General features: G+C 36.7%; 1 pseudogene; it reads right to left on the bottom strand.

Annotated features, from left to right (window-relative positions):
• Positions 1-3,603: 3,603 nt before the first annotated feature.
• Positions 3,604-4,187, bottom strand: LOC150012866 (NADH dehydrogenase [ubiquinone] 1 beta subcomplex subunit 6 pseudogene; annotated as a pseudogene).
• Between the last annotated feature and the right edge of the window lie 9,551 nt (positions 4,188-13,738).

Here is a 13,738-nt window from a genome sequence, read left to right as displayed (position 1 = left end):
TTTTTTGTTTTTCTATAATTTCTCAATGTTGACCTAAATCAGCAGGCTTTATTCACAAAATGTTCACTGACTCACTGCCATTTATACAGTATCTCAGCATGTTACCAATGTCTATTGACTTTTCTTACTTAGAACTTATCTTAACAATTTGCAATTTACTTAAAAATGGTATTGTTGCCTACTAGAATACTATGCTTGATTAGTTTTCTAAAGTCCTTTTAGAAAATTAGTTCCATTCTAATACTTTACTCTTCCTTTGAGTGTTAAATAGGAGATCATTAGTTCTCATATTGTGTACTCAATGTCTTAGCTTTGCCCTCAACTCTCAAGCACCTCAGAGAAGCCTTAGCAGGTATATATTGACTTGGATTCCCTCTGTGTACTACTCAGGAAAAGATAAATACTACTGAACACTGATAGTCCCCTATAGAACATGGATGGCCCTTACAGAAGTCAATAATCTGAAAGTATTTAAAGTTCAATAAAGATTCATGGATTAAGGCATGAGGTTTAAATAGCACTACGTAACATTAAAATTATTATTTTTCCAGTTTATTATTGTCTAAGGCTATAGATATTCTAATATTTTTTTCAGTCTCTGGACTAGATGTAATGCCTTCTACATTCCCTTAGCTTCCATTAGGGGTCTTTTTATATTCTAGAATCATGTTATTTTGGGGGACACAGAGTGAAATGCAAAATAACTAGAAGTATCACAAGATAGATCTTAAAGCTTCTGTTCACAATACCTTGTGTCACATCTTCTGTTGCACTGGTCAAAGCAAGTCACATGAAAAAATATTATGACAATGGGACAGGAGAAAGTAGCAATATCTCTTTCACAGAAAACCACTACAAGTGACATGACTTTGAGTAGAGATGTATATTCCTATTGTAGGTGCAGCAGCAAATAATTGGAAATAATAATACAACTTGTCATAGACTAACTGCAGTTACAGATTTTCATTTTTCTTCAGTGAAAGTACAAAATACATTTATTTCTCCACTGGGAAGATTTACAAAAGACTCAAAATACAAGATTTTGTAATAAATTCTACATCTGGCCCTAAGCAAGGTAGTTTGGTTAGTTGGGCACCGTCCTGCAAAGCTAAAGGTTTCCAGATTGATTCCCCATCAGGGAACATGGGGTTTGGTCCCTGGTCAAGGCATATATAAGAGGAAACCAATTGATGTTTCTCTCTCACATCAATGTTTCTCTCCGTCTTTCTCCTCACCTTACCCTCTCTCTAAAAATAAAAATAAATTAAAAATTTTAAATAATAATAATTTCTACATGTGAGTGAATATGGCTCCTCTTAATCTGGGATTTATGGACAAGAATGTTGTATATACATACACACATAAATAGTAATTATTTTAAAATCTTGCTGGTAATGTTCCTAGATGATGCCCCATAAGTATTCTAATTATCTCAGCTCAGGTTATGAGTTTCCTGGCATTCCTGGCATTGACATTTGGCAGGGGAAGAACATGAAATAGACTCTTATCAGAGAGCCACTAGGCTCTAAACTTCCCTTTTCCCCTATGTGACTCTTTCTCTTTTTGCCAGTCCAGGAAAGTCTCACCTAGTTTTTCATCTTTCAAGTAAAATGAATGAGGAATACTGATTCTAAATAGTTATACATTCTTCCAAATCTATTATTTAATGCCTGAAACAGAAGTTTAAATATTAAGTATTGCATTTTTACTTGTGTCCTGTTCTGTTATCCTCCTCTTGAGGCAATTACGGTGAATTTCCTACCTGCCTAAATTAGGAGGGGAAGAAAAAAATTAGCATAGACAACTAAGAAAATACAGTAATTGTTTTCCTAAATATTATCCTCTTTCAAATGATATTAAATCTTCTTTCCTTCCTTTGTTACTATTGTTATTTTCCCTTGCCAAAGAGTTAAAGCTGAAACTATTTTGATAAATCAAGTACTCTGTAACAATGACATTATACTACATTCTTTACAAAGAAGAGTTTTGTAAAAAACAAAAAAAACTCAATATTTTAAGTTTGATTCGATGTAAATCAAGAAGCTGTATAAGCACACTAAATTTTGGCCTTTTATCCATTCAGACATTCTTAGGAGGTTCTGTCTTGGACAAGTTAGTATGATAAGCTCCATTGACAATCATATATGATGAAGTCTTTTTACCTTTGTATTCAACCTTTTACTATACTTATCTTTTATATCATTTGGTTAATTTAGATCAAATTTTTTATACATGTAGAATACATTCACTTATATTTGAAGAGAAATATATATATATACATAAATATACAGACATATATATATATAATTAGATATTTTAGGGTATTAAGATTTTCACTAGTGTACAGTGCAGGCAAATGTTGGGCAATGCTTTTTTTTTAGTCTTTCTTTTATTCAGTATATAATAAGTACATTTATCATGAACTAACTAAAGTAATATGGAGAAAATTGGCCTTGAAAGGAGTTTACAAATTAAAGTGATGAGTAAATTGAGAGGACAAAAGTGGCTCTTGATAATGTCTTAGATGGTGAATTAATATGAGTTCAAATGGAAGTGGAAACTGTACAGTAATTTGAAAGTGTAATATAAAGAATTATTACCCATAACAGAGGGTTGGAATAAAGAGGGATTGATTAATCAGAAGTAAAGAAAACTCTCAAGAATACAGGGATAGCAAACATAAGGAGCAACCACTACTGCTAATTCTAAGAAAGAACATCCAAGAAAGACCATATGTCCATCTCTCCAGGGCTGAGATTCAGACTCGGCCAGTGAGGGCCTGCCATGGCTCACTGGATGGCAACTAAAGCATTGTAGTGTTTGCACCAGCAGAACTTTCTGGAAATCTATCCTCTACAACTTTCCAGAATAGGACTTGTTGAGGTTGATGAAATCTATTCATGAGAAGGCGTTTCACCAGAGACACTTTGCAGCAAAGTGCCCAAAGAAGTGCCCTGCTGGGCATGAAGAAGCCTCACCCACAGCAGGGATTGCCTGAGCAGGGCTCAAGGGAAGCAGGGAGCAAAACTCTTTTCTCTTAGTATTTCTCTTCCACTGACAAAGTTCAAAATGTGCTGATGAAAGAAAAATATTTAAAGGCCCAGACCTGTTTTAACAAAGCAATAAGAATAAAATTAGTTTGGAGCTCAGAAGCAATAAATGGATAACTGACAAAGATGGGTGCCCAACTAAATGTCTGGTGAAGAGGCCTCGTGAGTGAAAGCTTACTAAAGAAGCTGGCATTTAAGCTGAGATCTGATGAATAAATATTATCTGCTGCAAGAGAGAGAGAAAAAAGGAACTAGTAACATTTCTAGCCTCATCACTATAGTTTCCCAAAATTCTTCAATCTTAAAATCCAGAACAATCAATCAGAGCTCATATTACCATTCATATTCAGTGTTGCTGTTTATATTAAGAGTACAGATTCTAAACTCTAATCTTCTGAGTTCTGATTCCAACTCTTCCACTGAACAGTATGACCTTGACATGTTATGTGTCTCTCTGGTTCTCAGTTTTTCTACATTATGTAAAATGCATATTGGGTGCTCAATAAATATTAGCTAGTATTTTGCTTAGATTGGCCTTCTTTTTTTTTTTTTTTTTACCTGAGAGTACACTTTATTAGTTACTTTTCTAGAATATATATTCAGTAAATATGGTAATGTAGCAACAAAACTTGGGCTCATATGCCTCTGAAATTTTAAATTAATCTTCAGTGATGTTGATCAGGAAATTCTTTCATTGGTGGAATTACTTCTCCAGTCTCCAGAATTGTATCACCTGGAAATATTCTGGGCTTGCTGTCAACAATGGCATATGGTTTTGTATTCACATGGTATTTGATATAATAATGAATAATCCAGGTAGGTATAAGCACATGAGTAAAAACAAGGACACTGTGTCGATATGTCCTACAGATCAGGTTCTTCCAGGGGGCCTGGTCCTGCAGAAACGTATTCCAGAATCTCCCCATAGGCCATTGCCTCTGAGGGGGCAGCACCGGCTCGCGGGGGCTCAGCTCCTGGTCCTTCAGTCATTGCCGTCTCAGTTCTCGCAGCTGCTGCAGCCGCAGTTTCTCGTCTGGCGTATACCCTGTCATGTCGCCACTGGTACTCACACAGAAGGAAACAGCGCGTCCCTGGACAAGGGTCCTGTCACTTAAGCACACTCCCGCTGGTCAAAGTGACCTTCCTAGATTGGCCTTCTTGTTCAATATTCAAATCTGCCCTGGACTTTCCCCAGTTAAAATTTATTACTTTTTATTTTATGTTTCAAAGCATTTTCTGTGAAGTTTTACTAAAGAGCCTTCGCTATTTATTATCTGTTCACTAATCACTCTGTGCACCTATTTTTATTAGTTTATAGGTCTATCTAAATAGACTGAAGACCAACTTTAAAGCAATTATTCTTTGCATGCCCAGAACCTAGCACATAAATATTTGCTTAATCAATGTTGAATAAATAAATGCATAAAATATAAAGAAACTCATTTACCAAGGAGATCATGCAAGTAAATGATAATATATAATTAATATACTTTACAACACTTTTACCCTAAAAACATGAACACATATCATTAACAAAAATGACTAATCTTTAGGAGTACTTTAGTTTTTAATGCTTTATTTCAGATTCCCCTTAGAAAAATGCAGAGTATCAGCCACACTAATAAATTGTGACTGTTATCAAAGATATGGAGGCAAACTAAGAATTCTTGCTACTTAATTATTAAGATGCAATACAATTAAATTTGGTCTCTTCCCAGTTTAATTTAGTTTATCCCTTTAGGAGAGATCCATTCACCATATTTAATTTAGCTGTAACTCAGTGTAGTAAATATTTTCCATAAAAGAAATCTGAATATGTGAAGATCTTCTGCACCAGAAGTTTCTAACTTCTTGATTAAAATGCTTTGTCTTGTATTAATAAAACTTAAAAGGTAAATTTAACTTCCTAAAGTAATTCTGCTTTAGAATATCATTAAAAAACACCTCAAAGTCTAGAGGCCAACAGGCCAAATTTAGATATGTTTTAGAACTCTATTAGAAATTTTAATTTTCCTGATTTGAATAAAGGGAAAATGCAATGATAGAGAGCAAGGGGGGAAATAGAAAGGAGTTAAGAAGGGAGGGAGGGAGGGGAAGGAATACCATAATTACCTATGCCAGATCAAAATGAGAAGGTAAAGTAGAGCACTTGAGATTATTATTATTCAGCAGAAGTCACAAAGTCTTTTTGCTTGCAATGCTCAGATTTTATCTCTATATTACCTATGATAGTCATCAGAGTTAACATTTAACATCCAAAGTTTAACAAACATTTTAAAAAAACAAAAGGTGTTCACCTAATTTCTGATTAGATACCAATAATGCATGCAATCCCTTTAAAAAGAATTCTGACTTGGGTCACATTTCTTATTTTAATGTCACCAGTGTATCAGCCATAGACTGAAGCCTGCTCCTAGAAACTTGAGCTTGGGTACATGCCTTAGTCAGAGTAGTGCTTATTGTCTTAGGATGGCGTGTCACACCTTTCAGAGTCAGCCAGATTCTTAATCTTCATTCTACTACAGAAATTCAAGAGTCTTGGAAAGTCTTAAAAATAGTATGTATTTCAGTAGTCATTCTTTTTATCTGGCTCCCTTGTGACTTTCATCAAGTAAAAAGACATTTTTTTTTCATGTCTCAGTGATATTTCCACTGGGAATCTAGAAACCATGCTGCAATTTTGCATCATTTCCAGTGATGCATTTTTTGAAAGGAGGACTTGGCTAACAAATTGAAAGATTACAGATAGAGTCCAACTCAGTAGTCACCATAATATTAACTTAGTTGTATGTAAACAAGCAAAAACATTATTTTGAGGAGAATCTAAGAAGATATGACTATGACTTAAAAACATCAAGAAGAATGTACATTGTATATTTAGTTTAGGGAGGAAACATGTAATTTAAAAAGTCATTTTTTTCTGGTCTTATATGTATGAAGTAAAGGGTATTGATTGATATGACTGACTTTCACAGTTAGGATCAGGAATGAGAGTTTTTAGAGCTTGTTCTGAAAATCAAAAGAAACTTAAAATAAAGCATATAACTTGTTAGATTCTGAAAATAGTTCAGCAGAAAAGACAGTGAGGGAGAGTATGATAAAGAGAAAGATGTGTTCATAGAGATAATAGCACTGAAGTACAGACTTGATAAATACAAGAGAAATGATTACATGATTAGCCCAAAGGAATCTAAACCAATACACACAGAGAAAATACCCTGCAGCTTCACTTTCTTGCTACTGTTCACATTCGTTTGAAAAGACCATCTGCCACGTGCAAAGGTGAATGTGAATGGTTTTATCTTTGGCAAAGTAGTGCCAAGAGAAACCAGATTGTTAACTGCTTACCATATCCCAGTGCAGTGAAACAGTAGAAGCCTCAGCAGCATGAAGGAATCACACATATTTAACACAATCAGTCTAATGGGGATTGTAATGATCTCTTGCAGACAATTTAAAAAGTGGGTCACATGAGAGGAAATGCATAGATTTTGGAGGTACACGCTTGGGTTTTAATGTTGGCTCTGTTACTAATTATAGTAACAGTCTTCAGAAAGAGTGATTTCAGTGCATCTATTATAAGATAAGACTTTCAAATGGCATTTCTGACACTTTTAATAGCCCTAAAAACATTCAGTAACCATAGCCATTTGCCTCTTTCTTCTACCAAAACACTTAGTATGTGTTACCCTTCCATTTCCCCATTGAAAACTGAATAAACCACAAGTTTAACAGATATATCTGCATTTGCACAACTGGAGTGAAAGGTGAAAAAGTTATCATTGATGTCTACGTATTATTTGGTTCCTACAAATAAATGGTCTGTATTCATATAATTGTCTTAACTTGCCTATTTCTAGTCACTGAAATCATTGTTTTAGATAAAACTAGTGTTTTAAGTTTTAAGGTTCCATTTCAAATTATATGACTATGAGAATCACACATCCCTTATTTATTATTTTTATTATCTATTATTATTTCCAATTCTTGAATTCTAAAATCTAAACTGAGATATTTGGAAGAATAAGTACTTCTGTAAGAGGACGAGATGCCAAATCAGTATAAGATCTGAGTTTACAATTCACATAGAGGACAAAACTGAAGCACATGATGGAATCAGAGAAAAATTAATGACTGGGTTCTTAAGTGAGATGAATGAGTATAGTAGGAGCTCAGAAAAGGAGTAGTTAAAATTTGGAATTACAGTTTTAAAACACTGGCTCTATAATAAAGAGATGTTAGTGATACATTGAGGTACATGGCTTAGATATGATGCTTTCTCAGCCTAAATTTCTCCTGATAATTCATTGCAAAGACTAAATAGCATAAACTATACAAAGTGACTAACACAGAGCTTTGCACATCCTTGATACTTCATATATATACTGCCTTATTTATGATGGATAATGAAATTGCAGCAGTAATTTAAAAATTTTCCAACATACAGAAGTCCTGGACTAGAGGGAGGCTTCAAAAGTGAATTTTACCAAATATTCACAGAAGAACTAACACCTATCCTTCTCAAACTATTCCAAAAAGTTCAAAAGGAGGAAAGACTCCTGACCTCACTTTACAAGTCCATTATCATCCTAATTCCAAAGTCAAATAACGATACTACAAAGAAAGAAAAATATATGCTAATATCCCCGATGAACATAGAAGCTAAAATTCTCAACAAAATATTAGTAAGCTGGATCTTGAAATACATTGAAAACAATATATACCATGATCAAAGTGGGAATTATTCTGGGGATGAAAAGTTGGTAAAATATCCTCAAATCAATAAATGTGATAAAGCACATAAATAAAATGAAGGACAAAAATCACATGATCATATCAATACATGCAGAAAAAGCATTTAATAAAATCCTGCACCGTTTATGATCAAAACTCTTAGCAAAATGAACATACAAAGAACACACCTCAACATAATAAATACTGTATATGACATGTCCATGACCAACATATTCTCAATGAACCAAAACTAAAAGCTTTTCCTTCAAGGTTGGGAACAAAAAGGGATGTCCACTCTTGGCACTGTTCTTCAACATAGCCTAACCACAGCAATCAGACAAGAAGTAAAAGGCATCCAAAATGGAAAGGAAGAAATAAAACTGTCACTGTTTGCAGAAGACATAACAGTGTATATAAGTAATACTAAAATTTCACCAGACACTACTAGACCTGATAAATGAATTCAGTAAAGCAGTGGATACAAAATATACAGAAATTAGTTGTATTTTTATACACCAATAATGAACTTTCAGAAAAGGACATTAAGAAAACAATTGCTTCAAAAATAAAATACCTAGGAATAAATTTAACCAAGGATGTAAAGGCCTGTACTCAGAAAATTACAAGACACTGAAGAAAGAAATTAAAGAAGATACAAATAAGTAGAAGCATATACCATGTTCATGGATAGGAAGAATTAACATCATTAAAATGTCCATACTATTCAAAGCAATTTACAGACTCAGTGCAATTCCTATCAAGATACCAATGACATATTTTAGAGAACTATAACAAACATTCCAAAAATTTATATAGAACCATAAAAGACCCCAAAGAGCAACAATGGTCTTGAGAAAAAAGAACAAAGTTGGAGGAATTACACTACCTGATATAAAACTTTACTACAAGGCCACAGTAATCAAAATAGCATGATACTGGCATAAACACACACACACACACACACACACACACACATATATGAGGAAGATGGCGGAGGAGTGAGGGGAGGCTGTGCTTTCTGGCTCCCAAGACTCGTCTGTAATTTGGACTAATTGCAGACAAAACATCTCAGTGAACACCTGGACACTGGCAGGAGTTGAGCCTTGGCACTGCTGGATTAGAGAAAACCATCTCAGAATGACCTGTTTAGTGAGGATAGCGGAGGAAAAAGGAACGAGATGGGGTTTCTGACTGGGTTGGCTCCCCGAGCTGTGGCTGGAAGTACACAAAGGCTTATTGGCAACCACAGGCTTCCCCAGAGAGAAATCAGGAGGAGAGCAGATCTCTGCCCACTGGCAGAGACAGGACTGGGACAGGTGGCATCTGGTGCTAAAAGAGAAGAAACAGCGGACTGCTGTGCATGTGAGAACATGATTTTCCTTTATATTTTTCTCTTGTGAACTGCGGAGAGGGGAGAAAAGGTCAGGGGTGATAGGACATTTTTGAGGAGCGCAGGTGCAGAAGTGCACTGGCCCACTCCCCAGCCCTCCCCTTGCGTTGAGCAGGTGCGCACAAGGAAGTGCCCTCATTCACTGGCCCGGGTGCGTGAAGCCACGCATCCAGGTGCCCCTCAGACACACCCCAACATACATAAGATCAGTGCCCCAATGGGCGTAGGGAGGGCCCACTGGGCACGCAGAAGACCGTGCACAGACACCCCTAGCCAGCTCCAGTGGGCGCCAGGCCAGAGCACAGACCATTTGCACAGGCTCTTCTTGTGCCCGCCCAGGCGGGAGCAGGAACTGTGGTCGGCTGTAGTGCAAGAACAGCGGGTGACAGCAACTCACCGTCGCTCACTTCTACTGTGCACAAGGGTCTGGGGCCCCGCCCCAAGGGGCAAGAAACCAACTCCCAGGGTGCGGCGCTGCAGGCCTGAGGCTAATGTGAAGGCCACCTTGCATGAGCACATGCACGCACATACAAGCACCCGGCCCCAAAAGGCGCCAAAGAAACGCCAGCCACCACAGGTACACACCACTGCTGCAAGAAACAGGAACCTTTGGCCTGCCTCAATAGACCAGCTGTGGATCCAGAAAAAGAAGACGACACACAAAGACTGAACTGAGTAAAAACTTTCCTTTTATATATTTTTAAATTTTTATTTCTATTTTAGTTTTCTTATTTGTATCTTATTTGATTTTAATTTTTTTAAATTTCTTATTTTTAATTTTAATATTATTTTAATTTTTACTTTTTTAAATTTTTTTCTTAAAATATATCTCTTTGTTTCATATCATCTCTCCTTCTCATCATTCCTCTTTAATTTTGGTTTATTTGTTTGTCTGTCTAGTTTAGCCTCCTTTTCACACTAAATAAATAAAATATAACTACTATATAAATCTAATACTATACAATTCCACTTTATTACTGTACTCTGCATTCTTCTGTCTTTTTCTTTTATTATTATTAACATACAATGTAAATATTACATACTGTCTTGAATAGTCTCGACACTACTTGCTACTATTATTAATCTATCATCCCCCTCTCAAAAATCATATTTTTCCTCTTTAAAACAACTCTTAAACAAACAATAGGAGTCACAAAAATGGGGAGACAGAGAAACAACCCCCCATTGAAAGGAAAGGCAGAGTCCTCAGAAAGAGTGCTAAATGAAATAGAGGGGAGCCAACTATCAGATATGGAATTGAAAGCATGTATTATGGAGAAGCTCAATGAGCTCAGCGGAAACTACAAAGAACTCCAAAAAAACTACAGTGAACTCCAGAAGAACTATAAGGAACTTACTGAGAATTATACCAGCATCAAAAAGGACATGGAAGCTATCAATAAGAGCCAGGAGGAAATGAAGAATACGATCTCTGAATTGAAGAACACAGTAGAAGGAATTAAAAACAGGCTAGAGGAAGCAGAAAATCGGATCAGCGAGCTGGAGGACAATGTAGACAAAAACTCACAGACAGTGCAACAAAATGAAAAAAGGCTGAACAAGACTGAAGAGGCTCTAAGACAACTGCAGGACAACATGAAACGTAATAATATCCGTATTATAGGAATTCCAGAAGGAGAAGAAGAAGAGCAAGGGATAGAAAACCTCTTTGAAAAACTAATGACAGAAAACTTCCCTAACATGAAGAGAGAAAGAATCATGCATGTCCAGGAAGCACAGAGGGTCCCAATGAAGATGAACCCCAACAGGCCCACTTCAAGACACATCATAATTAAAATGCCAACATTCAAAGACAAAGAGAGAATCCTAAAAACAGCAAGAGAGAAACAACTAATAACATACAAGGGAGCTCCAATAAGGCTATCATCAGATTTCTCAGCAGAAACACTACAAGCCAGAAGGGAATGGCAAAATATATTCCAAGTAATGAAAAACAAAGGCCTACAACCAAGAATACTCTACCCAGCAAGGCTCTCATTCAAAATGGAAGGTGAAATAAGGAGTTTCCAAGACAAAAGAAGGTTAAAAGAATACATCTCCACCAAACCAGCATTGCAAGAGATGCTAAAGGGTCTGCTTTAAGAAGATGAAGAAACAGAGAGAGACAGAGAGGAACATGACTACAAAGGGCGAAAATGACAATGAATAAGTACTGAAAGAAAGAAGGAACTTCTACCATTTGCAACAACATGATTGGAATTAGAGAGAATTATGCTTAGCAAAATAAGCCAGGCAACAAAAGAAAATTACCTTATGCTATCACCTGTTAAAGGAAACTAATGAACAACACAAACAAATGAGCAAAATTGAACCAGAGGTATGTAAACGATGAATAAACTAACAGTAACAAAGGGGGAGATGGGAGGGTGAGAAGTGGTAAGAAGGGGAAGGGTCTAGTCAAAGAATATGTATAAATGATCCATGGACATGGACAGCTGGGTGGGGACTGAATGTGGGAGAAGGGAGGGACAGGGTGCAGAGAAGCAAGAGGGGGAAAAAAGTGAGACAACTGTAATGGAAAAACAAACAAACAGAAAAATTTTTAGTGTGGAGAAAAAATAAAAATATAAAGAATAGAAATGCAAGTTCAGTGAATATTAGGACAAGGATTTTCCTTCACACTGTATATATTTTCTCCCTATCTGATCCCTCCAGAATTTGGCATTCTAAAGAAGTAAGTAATGACCTAAGTTTCTTTGCATAAAACTAATAAGACCAGTTGTTAATAACGATTTTTTTGACTAAGACTTTGACTGGAATGTCATACCTAAAGGAGACATGCTTGGGCTTTGGTTGTTACCAAAAAGCCCTGAGCAACTGGGACTGACTTTCAAAGGTAATAAAAGTTCACGAGATAAAAGGCCTGGTACCTTGGATGGATGAGCGGTCCATAGCAATCTTTCCAGGGAAGGAACAAAGGTTGTTTTCCTGAAAGATGGCTAGAAGGGACCTTAAGGCACAATGGAAAACCAGGATGACCTGGAAAAGACAGGTGTTTACAGGCAAGGCTGAATGCCAGGTATGTGGCTCAGCTTCTGTGCCCTGAAGGGCAGATTGAAGGTCACCCTAAATGTTCCTTGCATAAGTTCCAGCAAAACAAAACTAAAGATCATAAGTGATCATTTGCTGCTCTTGTTGTGTTTATGCAAATGAACAGGATAAATTAAAAATGGACTTAATGCAGTCCCTTTAATGACAAGGAGGGTAATCTTAGGGAGAAAAATCAAGATTCAAGGAAGATAACAATGCCCAGTGGTAGACTATAAAGTAGTGCAGCTAACCGTCTTTAAAGTTTCTTTTCATTTAAAATTTGTTTTCATTTGAAAGTTAAACTATGTCTGTGGCATTATCAAAGATGTTTAGTTTACAGGCAAGAAGAATGTCAAATGCCTTGCAACTGGATGTCTTTCCGATAAGACAGTCCTAGAGATCTATAAACTTGTGTGGGGGTTATGTTACATAAATTAACATGTGTTTTCTGTTTTCAAAGGGCATAAGCCTACGATCTCATTACCTGAGTGATTGTCTGTACATATAGGCCTCACTTAATCCTGTCTGCATCGCTGCCTCCTGAGACTCAATGGTTTGGCTGAACTAAGTGGCTGGGTTGGTGAAGAACGGGGTGGTCTGTGGGCTTCACTTTAAAACTTGTTTCTCTTTTCTATCCTAATGGCTTGGACAGAAAGAGCCCAGAGGCCTGAGAGGAGGGAAACCTAAAATATTTCCCTCAGTCCAAACTAAGTATAATGGGCAAAAGGGTTCAGGACAGGTGAGATGTACCTGGCATACCTTCCTCTAAAGAAGCCCTTCTTTTCCCTAATGTGGCACATTGAAAAATTAATACCTGTCTTTTGTCATCTAGTGGTTACGGATTGAATGATGTCCTTTAACCCTGTTGCCCCCAGAATACAACAAGGATGCCAGCCTGTTAAACCAAGCATGCCGTTGTCCAGAGACAGCCAACCAACCTGGAGTCTGCACGATCCTTCCCCTTGTGGGAAGGCCACCCTCCCCTCCACACCCCCACTCTTATTAGGGATTTCTTGACCCAAGGGTAGGTAGGACGACGACCATGTCCAGCTTGAAGCAGCTAGAGGAGCTCGAGACCTTCGTCCATTGTCCTTTATAAGATTGTAAAGGGTCTTAAGTCTGAGAGGGAAGGATTGTTATTTTTTATTGTTAAAATATTTAACTAATTAATTAATTATTTTTTTTAAAAAAAGAAGAAGATTATATGACAGGGTGAGCCATGGGCATGGACTTGGGGAGGGGATTGTTGTGGAAGGGGGTGCTGGGCGGAGGGGAGCAAAGGGGAAAAAATTGGAACTATTGTAACAATATAATCAATAAAATATACTTAAAAAAAAACAAAACAACTCTTATCTATTCTTCCTATACTATAAAAGCCCTAATCGCTCTACATTTATATTGAAACTAGCTCATTGGCTGACTATAGCGGGATAGAGGGTGTGGGATATTTTTGAGGGTGTGGGTTTCCTGCCTAGGCTGCATGTTTATGTTTTTTAACAGCATCTCCACAAAA

Source organism: Furipterus horrens, unplaced genomic scaffold (genome assembly GCF_987537825.1).
Source record: "Furipterus horrens unplaced genomic scaffold, mFurHor1.1.pri manual_scaffold_4, whole genome shotgun sequence".
Taxonomy (NCBI): domain Eukaryota; kingdom Metazoa; phylum Chordata; class Mammalia; order Chiroptera; family Furipteridae; genus Furipterus; species Furipterus horrens.
The sequence above is the reverse complement of the archived record's forward strand: the minus strand, read 5'-3'. Positions and strand labels throughout refer to the sequence as shown.